At 54.8% G+C, this 17,228-nt stretch overlaps 2 long non-coding RNA genes across 3 annotated transcripts; one reads left to right on the forward strand and one right to left on the reverse strand.

Moving 5' to 3' along the window:
* The first annotated feature begins 1,433 nt into the window (after window positions 1–1,433).
* On the forward strand, window positions 1,434–11,492 carry LOC144323725 (uncharacterized). The gene is made up of 2 exons (XR_013389099.1): window positions 1,434–7,124; window positions 7,792–11,492. It is a non-coding gene; the product is annotated as an uncharacterized LOC144323725 (long non-coding RNA).
* On the reverse strand, window positions 3,290–4,798 carry LOC144323724 (uncharacterized). Of its 2 annotated transcripts, none has more exons than XR_013389097.1 (3): window positions 4,615–4,798; window positions 4,175–4,433; window positions 3,290–3,434 (listed from the first exon to the last, which is right to left on the reverse strand). It is a non-coding gene; the product is annotated as an uncharacterized LOC144323724 (long non-coding RNA). The 2 variants fall into 2 exon arrangements; XR_013389098.1 differs by having other exon boundaries at window positions 4,175–4,436.
* Window positions 11,493–17,228: the final 5,736 nt, after the last annotated feature.

The raw sequence follows: 17,228 nt of genomic DNA on the forward strand, positions 1-17,228 counted from the left end.
TGAGCCAGGCTTCGAACTTGACATCATCTCCACTGCATTCTATTGGCCAATGAGGTCACGAAGGCAGCCCAGATTCAAAGGGTGGGAAATCTCCAGCCTTTGGAAGCATGGTAGAGCCACATGGCAAAGGGTGTCCACACTGGGGCGGCATGTGGCCATACTTGGTAGTCGATCACAGAACATTTCAATTTTGAGAGCTACTCCAGCTCTACCTGTAGTCTAGGTGCCAGCTGTGTACCCAACAGTCAAGGTGTAAGGAAGCAGAGGGAACCCTCGCTGTTCCCAGGAATCTTCTAGGTAAAAGGTGCCACTACCTCAGGAAACACAGGCAACTAGCAGGCAAGCTCACCTACTGTGAAGTGCTGTGAGCTGCTTTGTGCATTCACCACTTCACCAGCATTGGCAACGTGGCTGCCATTCAGGTAAAACATTGTGCATCCAACGTGCTTTAACAGTTTTTTTTTTTTAAAGATTTTATCAATCTATTCATGTGAAACACAAAGAGGGAGGCAGAGACATAGGCAGAGACAGAAGCCAGTTCCCCACAGGGAGCCCGATGGAGGACTCGATCCCAGGACCCCGGGGCCATGACCTGAACCAAAGGCAGACAGACGCTCAACCACAGAGCCACCCAGGTGCCCCTGCTTTAACAGTTTAACAAGAGAACCTGAGGCCTCTGTCCTGGAGAAAGAAGCTAGCCTGGGGTCCAAATCCCTCAACAAATAACTTGTCCTAATGCCTCCCTTCACATAACACCCTTCACATCCCTTTATTCACTGAACTCGTACCAAATGCCAAGAAACAGGTAGACAAGGATTGTGATCTCCATCTTCCTGGAGACCTGGGAACTAAGGGGCTGACTTGAACCAAGGTGGAGCCTGGCAGAGGCTAGGAGGCCTGCTTCCCTTTCAATCACGCTCTCCCAGGCAGGGGCTATGTGAGAGGCAGGGCTGCCCCCACCCAGACTCCCCAGAGTGCACCTGTGGCCTTCAGGGGCCCCTGAAGGGCCTTCGGGAACCACTCGGCAAGATAAAACTCAGTTTCCTAGCTGCCCAAGCTCTCAGAGGGGCCTTTGGTGCCCTTGGGCCAGGCGAGAGCACCCCGGGTCTCACGTCCCACACAACTGGTCAGAGATGTCCCACCATCCAGTCCTCCCCACCTTCATCGCCTCTGGCCAACCTCATTCCCAGTGATGCTTTGTTTGGCGCCTGGGTGACCAGCAGTAACTAGAGACCTCAGACTCAGGCACCCTTGGACTCAGAATCTTTGACCAGGAATGCATCTTAGAGGTTAACCCGAGGGTATGACCTGGAGGAGACAGGATAGGCAAGTTCTGACAAGGGCTGGAAAAGCAAGGACTTTCTGGGGTGCCAGGGAGGAGTGCAGGCCTGGGCACTGGAGGGCGGGCGGGAGGGGCCACAGGTGCAGGAGCCCAGAGGCAGGGGGGGCAGGTGGGCGGGTCCGGGGGAGGGGCCGCAGGCTCGGAGCCCAGAGGCAGCACCAAGCTGCAGGGAGGCTCCGGGGCCACGCCGGCTGCCTGCAAACCCTTGCTCGCTCTGCTCTGTGCTGACTCACCTTCCCTCTCCCACCTGTTCCCCTTTCTCAGCCCTCCCACCTGCCTTCCCCCCTGCTCGCTGGCTGGCAGCTCCTCTGATCTCTTTCAGGGGCTCCTTGGCAGCGCTGAAATGGGTGAGGGTGTCCGCTGTATCTGAGGTGGAGGAGCCTCAGGTATCACGGAGCCTGGAATCACGGAAGCAGGCTGGCTGAAGGGGAGCTGCTGGCCCTCCCTCACCGCACCCCATCTTCCCAGCCGCAGCTTCCCTCCCCTCCCCTGCACTCCCCACGTCCCCCCTTCAGTCACAGCCTGGGGGAGTGGTGGGCGGCAGGGAGGGAAGGAAGGAAGGAGGGGGTATCAAGTGGGAGAAAGGAAGAGAAGTGGGGGCAGGGGGGTTCGGAGGGTGTGGTCTAATGAAGCTGAAAACCTCCCCCTCATCTTGCCTCCAGTCCCACCCTTCAGGCATCATTCCTGTAGGATCCTCTTTGCTTCCTTCCCGCCAGCTCCTGGGAAACCTGTTCCTTACCTACTGGCTCAGCTGTTTCACCTGGTCAGACTCCCACCTTATCCTTGCTGGTCCATAGTTAGATCACCGGCTGTGACGGGGGTGGGGGCCCTTCTGCCTGCGTCTGGCTTTTCTCACCGCACCTTTTTATGGGGACTGACTTTTCTTAGTATTGATGGAGTCTCCATATTTTCCATTTTTAATGACTACATGATGTTCCTAAAAATCCTAGAACTCAGAAGGGCCTAGGCCTAGGGGCCTAGGCCTGGGGGCTCAGTCGGCTAAGCATCCCACTCTTGGTTTCGGCTCAGGTTATGATCTCATGGTCGTGAGGTCAAGCCCTTCACCGGGCTCCATGCTCAGCATAGAGTCTGCTTCTCCCACTCCCTCCCCCTCTGCCTCCCTCCCTGCTCCCACACATGACCTCTCTCTCTCTCTTTCAAATAAATGAATAAAATCTTAAAAAAAAAAAAAAAAAGTCCTAGACCTCAGCAGGACAAACCCTCACAGGTAGGCCTAGAGGGGAGTAACCCTGAGCCCCATTGTCCTGGACCCCAGCCCGGTGGCTTCCCACTACTGCACAGAAGACCAGCTACATAGCTTGTGGGATCTGCTGCAAAATGAAAATAGGTGTCCCTTGTTCCGAAGTTGGGGAAACCCAAAATATAAAGATTTTTCCTTTCTTCAGATTACCTCCTCTGCTGAGTGTGCCCCAGTGTCCTGTTGGACTTCACTTAACAAAACACAAGCTCAAAGATAAAATTAAGAATTTTAAGACAGAGCCTACAGGGCATTAAACCCAGCCTTGGTCCCTCCGGTGAAGCCAGCCCTCTGACAGCTCTGCCAGCGGCCCCTTCCCCTGCAGCGCCAGGATGAATGCAGCTCTTCCCCACCATACACGATGCTGCGATCCACATCTTTGTATGGTTTGTTTTGTTGTTTTACTTGCTTTTCTCCTTGTGGCTGTTTGCTCAGACGAAGGGCTAACAGAATTCTGGGCCATGTTTGCCAGACCGTCTCCAAATGCCACCCGGCATCCACAAGGACAACATAAAGCCAAGTTCTAGGCAAAGGGGAGAGGTTTCAAAACCAAGCCCCCCTTCCACAGCTGCTGAGGGAAGAAGCTTCCACAGCTTCCATAGCTCCTGCGATGGAGAGGGGGAGCGCAGACGAGGAGCGATGGTGGTCGTGGGGTACGGCAATGGCACCAGGGCAGGAGCCAAGAGCAGAGAGAGACACGCATGTGCATATTTATTGAGAGGAAAGAGCGCAGGTATGAGAGACAGAGGGTCTTAGGTTTGAATTCTGCCTCCACCACGGACAAGCTGTGTGACTTTGGGCAAGTTGATGATGTCTCTGAACCTGTGTCCTGATCTGTAAAAAAAAAGGGGGGGGGCATGTATATTTCTCTCACATGCTGCATGGACTAAATGAGATCCCATGTGTGACCTGGCCTGGCATTATGTTGGGCACATCAGTGGACCAAAATAAATGTGAGTTCCCTTCCAAGGAGAGCTTTCATGGGTTTACCATATGAGACACAGACAGTTTGAAAACTGACCTCTGAGCTTCCCGGCAGCCTTGCAAAAAGGGAAATCAGATCACCTAGCACTCAGTATATGAAGAGCAGGAAGCCAGAGAAAGACCGTGGGTTCTGACTTACTGTGTGTCCTTGGTAATCTCTTCCCTTCTCTGAACCTCATTTTCCGCATCTTCGAAGTTAAAGAGTTGGACCTAATGACCTCCAGGGCCTGACATGTCTGACAACCCAGGATTTTACTCCCAAGCCCTTCACTAAATGGCCTTGGGGAAAGGGTGGGGAAGGACAGAACTGGTACTTGGCAAACTGGTCCAGTCTTTGTCCCCTCCTGCACCTGCTGGCCACCTCCAGGATCCACCCCTAACTCCACCCACTGGCTGCCTCACCTGTGGTATAAAAGCCCCTCAACCAGCCCCAGTGGGAACTCCCCAAGCAGAGGCAGTTGCCCGCACCCTGGCCATCAGCTCAAATGTCAGCATTACTGTTACACATTCCAAAGGGCTTCATTCATTCAACAAATACTTGTTGAGCACCTACTATGACCATGGTCTGGGAGCGGGGATTCAGCGCTGACCTGAACAAGTGCAGATGGAGCTGGGGCATGAGCCCCCAGCCCTTCAACCCCAGACTGTGGCGCTGGGAAAGAGCCCCAGGCTGGCAGCCCTGAGGCCTCTGGCTTGGGTTGTGCTGCCAACACCAGGTGGGACCATGGGCCACATCTGCCCTTCCCTGCTTAGGCTTGAGACATCGAGCAGACCTCCTGGGTTTCAGTTGTCATAACTGTGCTCCACGGCCATACGTGCCAGGGCAGCATGGCAGGTAGGCCAGAGTCCCTGCTGGACAGAGACCACTGTCAGCACACACACAGTGCCCACAGTGGGAGGGAGACATGAGGGGACCCCCAGGTACCTCATGGATGGGGGAGAGACAGGCTCAGGGAGACATCACAGAGGGACAGGTGCAGAGCCCAATCCAGAACCAGGTTCCTGACCCCCCACCTGTCCCTAGGATCACCTCCACTGGAAGTGCCACTTAGAAGGAGGGTCCAGAGGCCAGCACCTGCCCCTCATGCTTCTGGGGCCTTCCCTGCCAAGCAGAGCAGAGCTCAGACAACTGTCTTTCTTTCTCAGCTCCAGGACATTTCCAGGCCTGTCCGAGCCTCCTCCATCCTCCCTTCCTCCTGGGCCTCCCTGCCAACACCTGGTCAGGGGCTAAGGGTGAGGTCACAGAGGGGGGAGAGGGCTCAGGAGGTGGTGCCCATGCTGTGGCATATTACACACCATGGGTGTGGGAGCAGGTGGCAGGGACAGGGCAGCTGCAACAGAGTCGGAGGAGGCCAAGAGACAGAAAGAAGCAAAGAGACTGAGACCTTGAGAGAGCCAGAGACAGAAAGACGAGAGACAAAGGCAGAGAGAGAGGCCCACAGAAGAACAGAGCGAGAGCCGGCCAGAGGGAGAGTTTGAGAAAGAGGGAGACACGGGCTCAGGGAGTCAGGAGGGTGGAGAGAAGAGGTGTGTTGGGTTGGGGGATGTGGATGTGGCCGTCCAGCCCTGTGTTTGTAGCCTCATGGGGTGGAGACAGGTGGCACTCACCCCCACCCTGTCACACACACATTCCTGCCAGCCTCCCGTGAACCTCCACACTCCAGAGTGCCAGGTTAACCTCAACAATCCTTCTGGGACAACCAGAACAATGGAGTGTCTGCACTTCACAGGTTACAGAGCCTTAACTCTTGATCTCTCATTTGATACTCACAGCCCTGGGAGGGAGATTCTTTTTATTTTGTTTTAAAGATTTTATTTATTCATGAGAGACGCAGAGAGAGGCAAAGACATAGGCAGAGGGAGAAGCAGGCTCCCTGCGGGTGGATCCTGCAGGGAGCCTGATGCGGGACTCGATCCCAGGACCCCGCGGATCATGACCTGAGCCAAAGGCAGACACTCAAACACTGAGCCACCCAGGTGCCCCTATGAGGGGGAGTCTGTTACCATCCTCACTTCCCAGGGGAAGGCTCTGAGGTTCCATGCCTCTTACCAAGTTCTCGCAGCAACGCAGTGCTCCACCTGGGCAGACAGGTGAAGGCCTCTCAGCCCCTGAGCCACAGCAGAAGCTGGCTGACGGCAGAGTGGGGCTGGTAAGGGGGTGTGTGAGGGGAAGACAGTTGCCAGGAGAGGAGGTGAAGATCTGGGGCCTTTTCTTGCTGGCAGTGGGGAGCCCTGGGAGGTCTTGGAGCAAGGGAGAGAGTGACGGACAGAGGAAGCAGTCGGGAAGCTGGGGAAGCTGCGTGTGGCAGCTGAATGGGCCTGAACCTGAACAGGGAAGTCTGCAGGATGGAAGCTGATTGACCAGAGGGGCCGAGCGGCAGTCCTGACGGGGGTCTGGCCTCTATGCAGCCTTTGAGCCTCCTCTGGGGCCTCTGGAGGATGCTGGATGGGGCAGCAGGAACAGGAGGGGAGGTTTCTGGGCTCAGGAATGAAACAGGCAGGATTGGGATGCAGCCAGAGGAGCCGCAGCAGGGGTGGGTGGCAGGACAGATTAATGACGGGGAAATGCAAGGAGTGGAATGATTCTCGTGTTCTCTGTGACAGGTGAGGGGAGGAAGGACACGGGCAATTGAGCCCGCTGAACAGCAAAGGTGGAAACCTATGGAGAGGATGGACAGGGCTATTTAGGGCCCAGTCCCTGCAGGAAAGGGGTGGGTGAGGAGGAGGCCGCAGGTGACCTTGCCGCCCCCCAGGCAGCCAAGAACCAGGCCCAGGGAAAAAGAAATCAGGCTTTCGGCTACTTGGAAGGCCCAGGCTGACTAGTTGCTTCAGGAAGGGAGCAGAAAGGGCAGGGTTCTTGAGCCCACAGCCTCCCTGAGCGAGGCGTCCCTTCCTCTCCAAATCGTCTTGTGCAATTTGTTTCCCTTTCTGGGCTTCATCTGTGAGAACAACATGGTAATAACAACTGCTCTGTCCCAGGGGCGAGGACGCGCAGTGTAAGCAGCTCCGTGTCAGGCAGGATCCGAGGGAGCAAAGGAGCGGTCCCTCTCTTCCCTCAGGGATGGTTGGGCCTCAGTGGAGAATGGGATTGCTGGAGGCCGGCTGGAACACACTGCCTGCCCTCCTGGCCGCTCCCCACCCCCAGCCCTCTGCCAGTCTCCCGGGGACAGGTCACAGAGCCTCTGGGACCTGATCCCATCTCTTTGAATTACAGATGGGGAGACAGAGGCCCAGGATGGGAGGGGACATGGCTGTGGGTGTGTGCTAATCTGGATGTCCAACAGAGGTGAAGATCCTGGCCCTTCTTGGCCTTGGGCCTATCTATGAAATGGGGGTCTTGGTGGCTTCCTGCCTCTGGGGCCTGGGCTCCCAGAGCTGACATGTGCAGAGGGTCCTGCATACCTGCGGTGCTCAGGAAACCCAGGAGCCTTCTGCTTATGGAGGTCGTGCTCACACGGGCACAGCCACGGTTGGAATTGCCGCCTCGGGCATCACCCAGGCTCAATGCCTGGCTCTGCCACTGCTGCTGAGTGACCTTGGGTGAGTGACTAGGTGTCTCCGAACCTGGGCTGTTCTGTAAAACAGGGAAAGCCTGGCTCCCACCACAAGAGTAACGAAGGTGGCAGCAGGCCACCAGCCCCCTTGGCAGCTGTGGTCCTCAACCACTGGCCAGCCTGTGCCCCTCAGCCTCACTCCCTGCCATCAGTGTCTACGCCTTGCCACTCCCGCATGGGGAGAGCCTGGCCTTGAAGACACGGAGGCAAGGAAGTGACTCCAGCTCCCCTCAGGCCCCAAAACAGAGTCCAGTTTATCTGCCAGCTGCTCCACGGAGAGGCCAGGGCACGGTGGGAGGGTGCCTGGCAGCTGAGGGCCCACCCCCGCCCACCCCACCCTGCCAGGCACTGCCACGCTGCGCCCTTGTGCCTCTCCTGCATCCTGGTGACTGCTCCCCGGTCCTGGGCACCCTGGGGCCTCCACCACGGTGGCAGTGCTTCCTGCTCTTCTCAGCTCCACCTGGACACTGTCCCTCCCGTAGAGCAGGACCATCATGCTCACAGGGGTCCCCCACCCTCCGCTGCATTATTCAGATGAGGCCCCCTGAGTGTTTCCACAGCCCCATCCCAGACAGAGCAGAAGTTCTCCGGGGCAGAGAAGGAAGGAGTCAGGGCTGCTAGATTAGGGGGCAGCATGCACCTTATTCATTCAGCCCACAGAACCTTCTGCCCAGGGCAAGGCACCGTTTTCTACCGCGGAGGCCTGGCACCTGTAGATCTCCTGCCTGGAACTCCCTTCTCCGTCGTCCCCAGCTGGGGCTGGACACCAGGCTGCCAAGGACCGCGCTCCGCACCACTGGCGACCATTCTGGAAGAACATCCAAGCAGAGGGGTGGCACCGCATAGCACAGCCTTAGGAAAGAAGGCTCAGCTATCATCCAGCAGAATATTTTTGGTTTCTGGAGACACTAGGAGACTTCCTCTTTCCCCTCTTTTACAGGCACAGAGGTGCAGTAACTTGCCAAGGTTATGCATTAGTGAGTGAAAAATCTGGAATTTGAGCCCTGTCTCCAGAGCCCGCCCCCTGCACCCTTCTAGCTGGTCTCTGGGCCGGGGCCCGGAAGAGGTTTGCTAGGTGAGGAAATGAGAGAAGCCACTGATGCGATTCTAGCCTGAGGGCCCGCTGCTCGCCAATTGTGCGTCTTTGGACAAATCGCCTCCTGGCCTCATCTGTCAAAGTGGAGCTGAGAACTCCTTTCCTGGTGGAGGCAGAGCCTGGAAGGAACCCACATCTTGGGGCCCTTGAATCCTCAGATCTGGTGAATCAGCAACAGGGAGGGGAGGGGGTGGAGATGGGTGGGAGATGGACTGCGTGGGCAGTGGGGGCAGGTGGAAGGCTGAGTGGGCTCCGGCTGCAACCCGGACCTCAGCCCTGGGCGTCGGTCAGCTCCTCTCAGTTAGAGGCTCAAACTACATCCTCAGAAGCCCTCCGATCCCACATGGGCTCCAGGCTCACCCCTGTTCAGCTTCAGGGCAGGCAGGAGTCTCTCTCCACTGTTCCAACAGAGGGCCCCAGGTTCCTGCCTCCTTGGCCAGACCTGAGCCCACCCTGAGCCCACCGCTGTGCCAGGGCCATGGACCCCTCTGATGGGCCAGGCCTGAGTCGTGGACGGAAGAGGCACTTGTCTCAATGGGGGAAGGACCGCCTGAGGGTGGGGAGGGTGAGCAGCGAGGCTGCGGAGAAGGAAGAAGGGAGGAAGGAAGCCAGGACGCAGGGATGGGAGAGGGAAATGGGGCAGGAGAAGATCCACCCTGGCCCCTCTCAGCCAGCTTCTAGGCAGAGGCCGGCACAGAACCCGGGGACCAGGAGACAGGCTTTGCAGGGCTGCGTGACCCCGAGCAAGCCGCACCGCCTTGCTGAGGCTCAGCTTTCTCATCTGCAAAGCGGAGGCAAGAGTGGCAGCAGCCTGACCCCGTTTTCCAGGTGAGAACACAGGCCCGCAGCCGCTCAGAGCCCGGGTTCCCTCCATCACAGCAGCTGTTGGTGGAATCGGATAAAGATGAGGGAGGGAACGGCTCCCCGCCTCAGTTTCCCCTCCTGCCGCGGGAGAAACCAGAAGGACCCCATTCTTCCGTCCCCGGGGAAGTCCCCGCCAGGTGAACGGCAACAACTAGTCCTCACACCTCGCCCCCGCGGGACCCCTGCTTCCCGGGGTCCCTGTCCCACACCGCCGCCCCGTGGCGGCCTCGGGGACCGCAGGCGGCGGGCGCCCAGCCGAGGCCCCCCCAGCCGCCGCCCTCCCCGCCGAGCGCCTGCACCCCGAGCGCCCGCCAGCTCCGTGTCCAGGCCCGAGGCCCGAGGCCCGCGCCGCCCTCCCTGCGCCCCAAGGCTTCCCACGGCGGTCACGCTCCCCTCCACCAACGCCCCCAGCGGGCGCCTGCACAGGGTGTCAGGTGCTCCGCCGCCACCGCGGGGCAGGACTCGGCCGCGGAGACCTGGCCGGAAGGTGAGGGCGCCCCCAAGGTCACGCAGCCAGGGGCCGGCCGTTGGGACGGAGGTGGGATCTGAGCCCAGGGGTGACTTCGTCCCCATATTTTCTGGCGGGGGCGGGTACCAGAGTTTGCAAAGCGCTTTTCGCAGACATCCCCGAGCCCCGCGTGGCTCCCGCCGCGGCCGGCCCGGGGCCACCGGACCAGACTCCGGGCGCCGCTGGCCAGCGACAGCAGCCACGACCCAGGAGCACTGGACACGTGGCTTGTCCGTGTCGGGCTGGCTGTAAACGCAAAACACACACCTGATTTCAAAGACTCGGTGTGTAAAAAAAAAGTGCATACAGAGGGTGCCTGGCTGGCTCCTAGGTAGAACAGGGGACTCTTGATCTTGAAGTCTTGAGTTCAAGGCCTACCCTGGGTGTAAAGCATCCTTTAAAAATAAAATTAAAAAGGGGCACCTGGGTGGTTCAGTGCCTGAGCGTCTGCCTTCCACTCAGGTCATGATCCTGGGGTCCTGGGATGGAGTCCGCATAGGGCTCCTCGCAGGGAGACTCTTCTCCCTCTGCCTGTGTCTCTGTGTCTCTCATGAATAAAGTCTTTTAAAAAGATCAAAATAAATAAATAAAAAGCATGTGTCTTGGAAAGGGTCTCATTCTTTTTTTAAAAAAGCAAAATATTGGGCAGCCCCGGTGGCCCAGCGTTTTAGCACCGCCTGCAGCTCCGGGGTATGATCCTGGATACCTGGGATCAAGTCCCATATCGGGCTCCCTGCATGGAGCCTGCTTCTCCCTCTGCCTGTGTCTCTGCCTCTCTCTCTCTGAATAAATAAATAAAAAATCTTAAAAAAAGAAAAAAGAAAAATATCTCTAATTTTTTAAATTATTGATTACATGTTAAAAATGATATTTTGGGCATGTCAGGTTAAATAAATAGATGACTGAAATAATTTATATACTAAATATATGCATTAAATATGTTTTAATTTTAGATCTTAAATATAGAATTTAAATACAGAATTAACATTTTCTGTAAGGAAATTTTCACCTGTTTCTGTTTACTTTTTTAATTTAATTACTAGAAAATTTAGAGACACCTGGGTGGCTCAGGGGTTGAGCATCTGCCTTTGGCTCAGGGTGTGATCCCAGGATCTGGGATTGAGTCCCACATCGGGTTCCTTGCAGGAAGCCTGCTTCTCCTTCTGCCTATGTCTCTGTGTCTCTCTCCCTCTCTGTGTCTCTCATGAATAAATAAATAAATAAGATCTTTAAAAACAATTTTTAAAAGAAGAAAATTTAAATAGCCAAACTTGGTTCCTGTTTGCAAAGAAAATAAAGGTAATAGAGTGGGAACCTCTAGGTCGAGACTTAGTTGACCAATTACACACCCTGATGGGCTTTTAGATTGTGACTCAAACAAAGTGAAAAAAAAAATGATATTTGATGATGTTAGAGAATTGTTGTTATCGGATGTTGTGATGGGATTTTTTTTTTTAAGTTCTTTTCTTTTGGGACACCTGGGTGGCTCAGTGGTTGCCCGACTGCCTTTGGCTCAGGGCATGATCCCGGGATCATACCCCATATCCGGCTTTCTGCATGGAGCCTGCTTCTCCCCCTGCCTATGTCTCTACCTCTCTCTGTGTGTCTCTCGTGAATAAATAAATAAAATCTTTAAAAAAATAAAAGTTCTTTTCTTTTATAGATACATCGTCAAATGTTTAAAGATTATATGTATATGGGATTTGCCTCAAAATAATATGGGATGATTGAGCTAAGGGGGTTATTTAGTTTGATTTAGTATGTGTCTAAACAGGTCGCTGGGTACATGGGTGTTCATTGTATATGATTATGTACTTCTGTATGTGCTGAAAATTTTCTGTAATATAAATACTTATAAAATAAAAAATCAAGTCATTTCTCACTAAGGTCAACTAGTAATAGTTTGTTTGGAGGCAAATAAATTGTCCTTCTTTGGAAAAAGATCAAAATCAAAAGGCTTTTCACTATATTAATAACAAACAAGGCTACAAGGCAAAAGCATTATTAGGTACAAGGAAGGAATAGATAACTCTAAGAAGATATAACAGTTCTAGACTCACACACCTGATAACATAACTTCAAAATAGACAAAAAAAAAAAAAAGAGAAACTAGCAAGTCTATTATTATAATGAGTGATTTTATCACAACTCCTTCAATGACCGGTATATCAAGAAGATAAAATCATTAAGGGTATAGAAGATATCAATAAGACAGATATTCAATATCATTAGCAATCAGGGAAGTATAAATGAAAACCATACTGAGTTGGAATTCTACTCCCACTAGCTTGGCGAAAATTATAAAGTTTCACGTTCGGCAAAGATAGGGCTCAGTGAGAACTCTCACCAACTTTGGGTAGGAGTAAAAACTGGCTCAATCTCCTTGGAAAATAGTTTAGCCTTGTCTCATAAAGTAAAGTTGACCACAACACACAGGATGAGTTAGCTTTCCTCATCCTAAATTTATTAAGAATACACATATATGTGGTCAATCCACAAGGAGAATCAGAGGAGGAGTAGGGGCGCAGGTGCAGAGGGGCACAGGGGTGTGCTCCTGAGAAGTGTTGGCAATTTTTACGGGCTTCTAGATTGCTCTTTAAATTGTTTACCTTTTGCATGCCTGTATATTTGTACATATCATGTCTGTATGTGAATGTATAAGTGGAAGGACACCCCAGACAGTTTGCAGTGGCTCTGCCTAGAGAGTGTTATTGGGGGAGGGAGGAGAGGGCAAGGAGAGAATTCATATTATGTTTGTATATTTCTGGATTGTTTGCATGTTTTTACAGTAAGTAACTTTAAAGATCCAATTAAAGCAAATGAAGCAAAACAAAACCCAAACATTAACCCTGGCTGGGAGAAAATGCCACAAGGGCATTTTAGGAGGCTGATTGGTGGGATGAAAAGAGCCTTCATGGTCTGGTGAATTACGTGATTACCCGAAGGCTCAGTTTCCTCATCTGTAAAATGGGCCTCATGGGGTTTCTGGTCTCATGGGGTCTCCAGTGGCCCAGAGTGGTCAGTACAGGAGACGCTCCTAAGTGGGGCAGGAGTGTTTGGGAGGCTAGGGGAGGGGATGGAGGGCAGGACTGGAGACAGACTTTCAGCTGGGAGGTGTGGAAGGCTTCCAGGGGAGGAGATGTGTGTGTGCCAGGCCCTGGGGAACCAGGAGAATGGGGAGACGGGGTCCAAGAATGGTGTATCTAGCTGGAGGACTCAGGTGGGGAGGAGGGGGCTTACACAGGTCTGGGGATGGGGCGGTGCTGCGGGAGGAGGTGGGAGGGGAGAGGCTTTCCTGAGGACCTGGCAGAAAGGAGGACAAGGCTACCGGAGGCCTCCTTTGGAACCAGAGAAATCATGCAAAAATATGCAAAAGACCATGCAAATGAGCCCGGCTGGTGGCTGGTGGGAAGAGGGCCCAGCTGGTGATTTTTGTTCCCGGAGTGTGGTCCAGGGCCACCTGTGACAGAATCACCTGGGGAACTCATCCTGGTCCCCTGCCACCCCCAGCCCTACTGCTTCCATCCTCCAGGGCTGCAGCCCAGGAGTCCACGTGTTCCAGGAGCCCTCCCAGGTGATTATTTACTTCTGTGCTCGTTTATTGAGCAGCCACATGGTAATGCCTTATAATTATAACACATTCGAATATATGCACCTTGTAATGTATAATATAAACATTCAAACAGAAGAGTAAGTCTCCTTCTTCCCTCATTCTCCACCCCCATGCCAGAGGCAACCACCAGTGCTGTTCCCGTGGGTCCTTCTGGAAGCTACTCTGCACATCCCCAGGTGATCCCCTGCCCGTTCAGGTCCACAGCATCTTGGAGTCCTAGGGTGATGTCTCTGGGTCCCCCACAGATCAAACGTCACTCATTTGTCTTTGTTCACTCACTCAAAATCCACTCAGAGCCTGCTGAATGCCAGGCTCATGCCAGGCACAGGGGAGACCTCAGTCCTGTCCCCAGAAACTCATGAAAAGGGGAGCCAGTTGCACAAGGCAGCACTGTCCCGTGGTTAGCGCCCACCTGTGCAGTCAAGATGCCTCTTTCAGCAAGAATCCCTCTCCCTGGGATCCCTGGGTGGCGCAGCGGTTTGGCGCCTGCCTTTGGCCCAGGGCGCGATCCTGGAGACCCGGGATCGAATCCCACGTCGGGCTCCCGGTGCATGGAGCCTGCTTCTCCCTCTGCCTATGTCTCTGCCTCTCTCTCTCTGTGTGTGTGACTATCATAAATAAATTAATTAATTAATTAAAAAAAAAAAAGAATCCCTCTCCCTGACCGCCCATTTCCTCATCTGTATCAGGTAGTAATGGTACTTGGCTCCCGGGGTGGCAATGCCGGGGGTCAAGGGTCTCATGGAATAAGGGGAGCAGAGCACACTCTTCAATGAACACTGGTTTCCTTCCAGAAAACAAGGCCTTATCCGGAGCAGAGCAGATGGGAACAGAGAGATTTTTCCAACAGAGGCTGACCAGGTTTGGGGGCCAATGGGTGTGCGCTAAGGGTGGGAAGAGAGTCTTATTATCTCTCCCTGCTCTTGGGCAGAGATATCCCCATGCTGGAGTTTTGGGTGCTCTGGGATCTGGGAGGGCAGCTGTGACCACAGCAAAGGGCCACATCCCTTGGCACTCAGGGCCCCTGGGGTGATAGGGGAGCCCAGCAACATCTCCACGTTCACTCTGGGTCTCTCTGAATCAGCCCTTACTTTCAAGTCCCGCCTCCTCCAGGCAGCCTTCCTGACTGTACCAGCCAGTATAGGGAGGGGAAGGAATGATCATTACATGCCAGGCTTACTAGGTGCCCACTGCTGGGTCTGGCACGGTCACACTTTTCAAAAATCTAACTTACTCCTCCAATTCCCCTGGAGGAAGGTATTTCATACCATTTTACAGGTGAGACAAATGAGGCAGAGAGAGACGAAGTGACTTACCCAAGACCACACAGGGATCAGTGGTGGGGATTTATCTCTATGAGGACTCTGAACCTCCTTTGTTTTCACCTTAGGACTCTCTCTGAGGGCCCAATTCCCCCATAGCAGAGTTCCTGCTGCTCAGACACTCAGTGCAGGGTGACCCTGGCTCACCTGGCCTGCTCTTCTTGTCTCTCTGGGCCTCACTGACCTCATCTGTGAAATGGATGGATTCTCACCCGTGGCAGTAAGGACGTGAGGGCATCCCGGGTGTGAGGGCATCTGCAGCTTCAGTCCTCCAGGACCCCTCCGCCTGGCCTCCCCAGCCAGACCCCTCCAGCTCAGAAGGCCCCACACAAGCTCAGCATCCTCTGTCTGCTCCTCTTTCCAGGTACTGTCCAGCCCCATGACCCCATCACCTTGGCCGGAAGCCTGAGCTCTCCCAGCTGTCACTGGTCCTCCCACCCCCGCCCTCACAGGCACTAAGTCTGAAGCTTCTCCCAGCAAAGTGCTCAGCTGGCTTCTGCTCCCACAAAGCTTCAAGCTCCCCAAGGGGAGCCCACCTCAGTGTCTGAGTTTGGATTATAACAAGAATACCATGGACTGGGTGGTTTGAACATCAAATATTTATTTCTCACAGTTCTGGAGGCTGAGAATCCAAGATCAAGGTGCCAGCAGATTCGGGATCTGGTGAGGCCTGCTTCCTAGTTCACATCTCCTCCCGGTGTCCTCGCACAGCAGCATAGCAAACGGAGGAGGGAGCTCTCTGGGGTGTCCTTTATAAGGGCGCTAATCCTATGCGTGGTGGTTCCACCCTCATGACTTAATCACTTCCAACCACTCCCCCGCCCAGTACCATCACTGGGGTTAGGATTTCAACATATGAGTTTGGGGGGATGCAAACATTCAATTCACTAGAGTCAAGTCCACTCAGAAAACAGCAGGAGAACAAGTGAACATCCCAATAGCAGGTGCTGACGAGACCGTCCTGGTTCTGTCCGGGACACGCAGGGGTCTTGGAAGATCTCTTCTCATTTGGGACAAGGTGCTGGTGGAACAGACTACCCGCTGGGGCCCCACCTTCCTGTCCCCAACTCTGCCCACATCCAACATGCTCAGGAGGGTGGGTGTACATCCAGCCTGGTGGGGACCCCGCGTGGGCTGGGAGGGCTCATCTCTGTACCAAAGAGGAGATGGACTCCAGCACATGGGGCGTGCAGGGCTGAATGTCTGTAGTGAGTCCACAGAACAAGAGGCTTCAGCCTCACACACAAGCCGAGGGAGGGAGGTGAGAGAGTTCCCAGTCCCACCGGGCACTTCCTCCGGGCCCTCGTCACTTTGGCTGTCACAGCTGTGAGCCTCTGCACTAGGTTGATTTTCAAACATAATATATTTTCAAATCAACTCACTTTTGTGTCTAAACAAATTTATTTTAAAAGGAAACATTCTAGGGGCACTTGGGTAGCTCAGTGGTTGAGCGTCTGACTTCAGCTCAGGTCACAAACCCAGGGTCCTGGGATCAAGTTCCCATCAGGTCCCGGGCAGGGAGCCTGCTTCTCCCTCTGCCTCTCTCTATGTCTCTCATGAATAAATAAATAAAATCTTTTTTAAAAGGGGGGGAGGGGATCCCTGGGTGGCTCACCGGTTTAGCGCCTGCGGATGGCCCAGGGTGTGATCCTGGAGTCCCAGGATGGAATCCCACGTCGGGCTCCCTGCGTGGAGCCTGCTTCTCCCTCTGCCTGTGTCTCTGCCTCTCTCTCTCTCTCTCTCTCTCTCATGAATAAATAAATAAAATCTTTAAAAAGAGGGGGGGGGGGAACGTTCTCTCCCCTTTTACAATGGATGGAAATCAGTCTTCACTTGCCAGAGACAGAAGGCAAAGGTGGACATCAGTGCAATGAAGTCAGCCAGGGTGATTCTGTGGCTGCCAGGTGCTCCTGCCTTGCTGCTCCGGGGGCTGAGCCCCAGGCCCGCTTTAGGGAGAAGGAGGTTAGAAAGTGGGGTTCCTCCCCAGGGCTGCATGGAGACCATGCCCAGCACCCCATCTAAGGGGTGGGGAAAGCACTGAAGGAAACTCCCTGCAGGCAGGGGAGGGATGGGGGAGGCTGAGCACCCCGTCAGTGGGACCAGGGCCTGTGCTGGAGGCCTTAGATGCCACCTCCGGGCAGCCCGGGAGAGGTGCGCGCGCGCCACCCGCTCCCAGAGTGAAAGGACGCACAGAGAGGGTTGGGGCAGCTGCCGGGCCTGGAACTCTGCCGTCGGGTCCCACGGCCTCTACTGCAGCCTTGGCCAGGACTCCCCCAGGCAGGGTGCTCGCCCATGCTCAGGGCCACCTGCTCAAGGGCCACTGCGTCCCAGAAGCGTCCCCGGTTTCCCTATTACAAGTGAACCCGTCCAGGGCCCTTCTAGGGGCTGAGGCTCAGGCCCCCGCGTCCCCGGAGACTGGGCACCGGGGAGTGCGCTCCCCCCACCGCAGGGACCCGGACCGGGAGGCACCGCCGCGACCCGGCTGCAGCGCCCGCAGCGGCCACACGGGGGCAGCAGGCGAGCGCCCTCCGCGCCGCCCCCGCCTGAGTTCTAGCCCCCCCGCCGGTCCGCTTGTCGCTGGCTGAGCTGGGACCTTTAGCAAGCAGGTCGTCGTCTCAAACGGCGGCCTCAGTTTCCCCATCTATCAAATGGACTAGGCTGCCTGCAAGGGACTCTTTTGACCGTGA

The sequence above is a fragment of the Canis aureus genome, chromosome 11 (genome assembly GCF_053574225.1).
Source record: "Canis aureus isolate CA01 chromosome 11, VMU_Caureus_v.1.0, whole genome shotgun sequence".
NCBI classification, from domain to species: domain Eukaryota; kingdom Metazoa; phylum Chordata; class Mammalia; order Carnivora; family Canidae; genus Canis; species Canis aureus.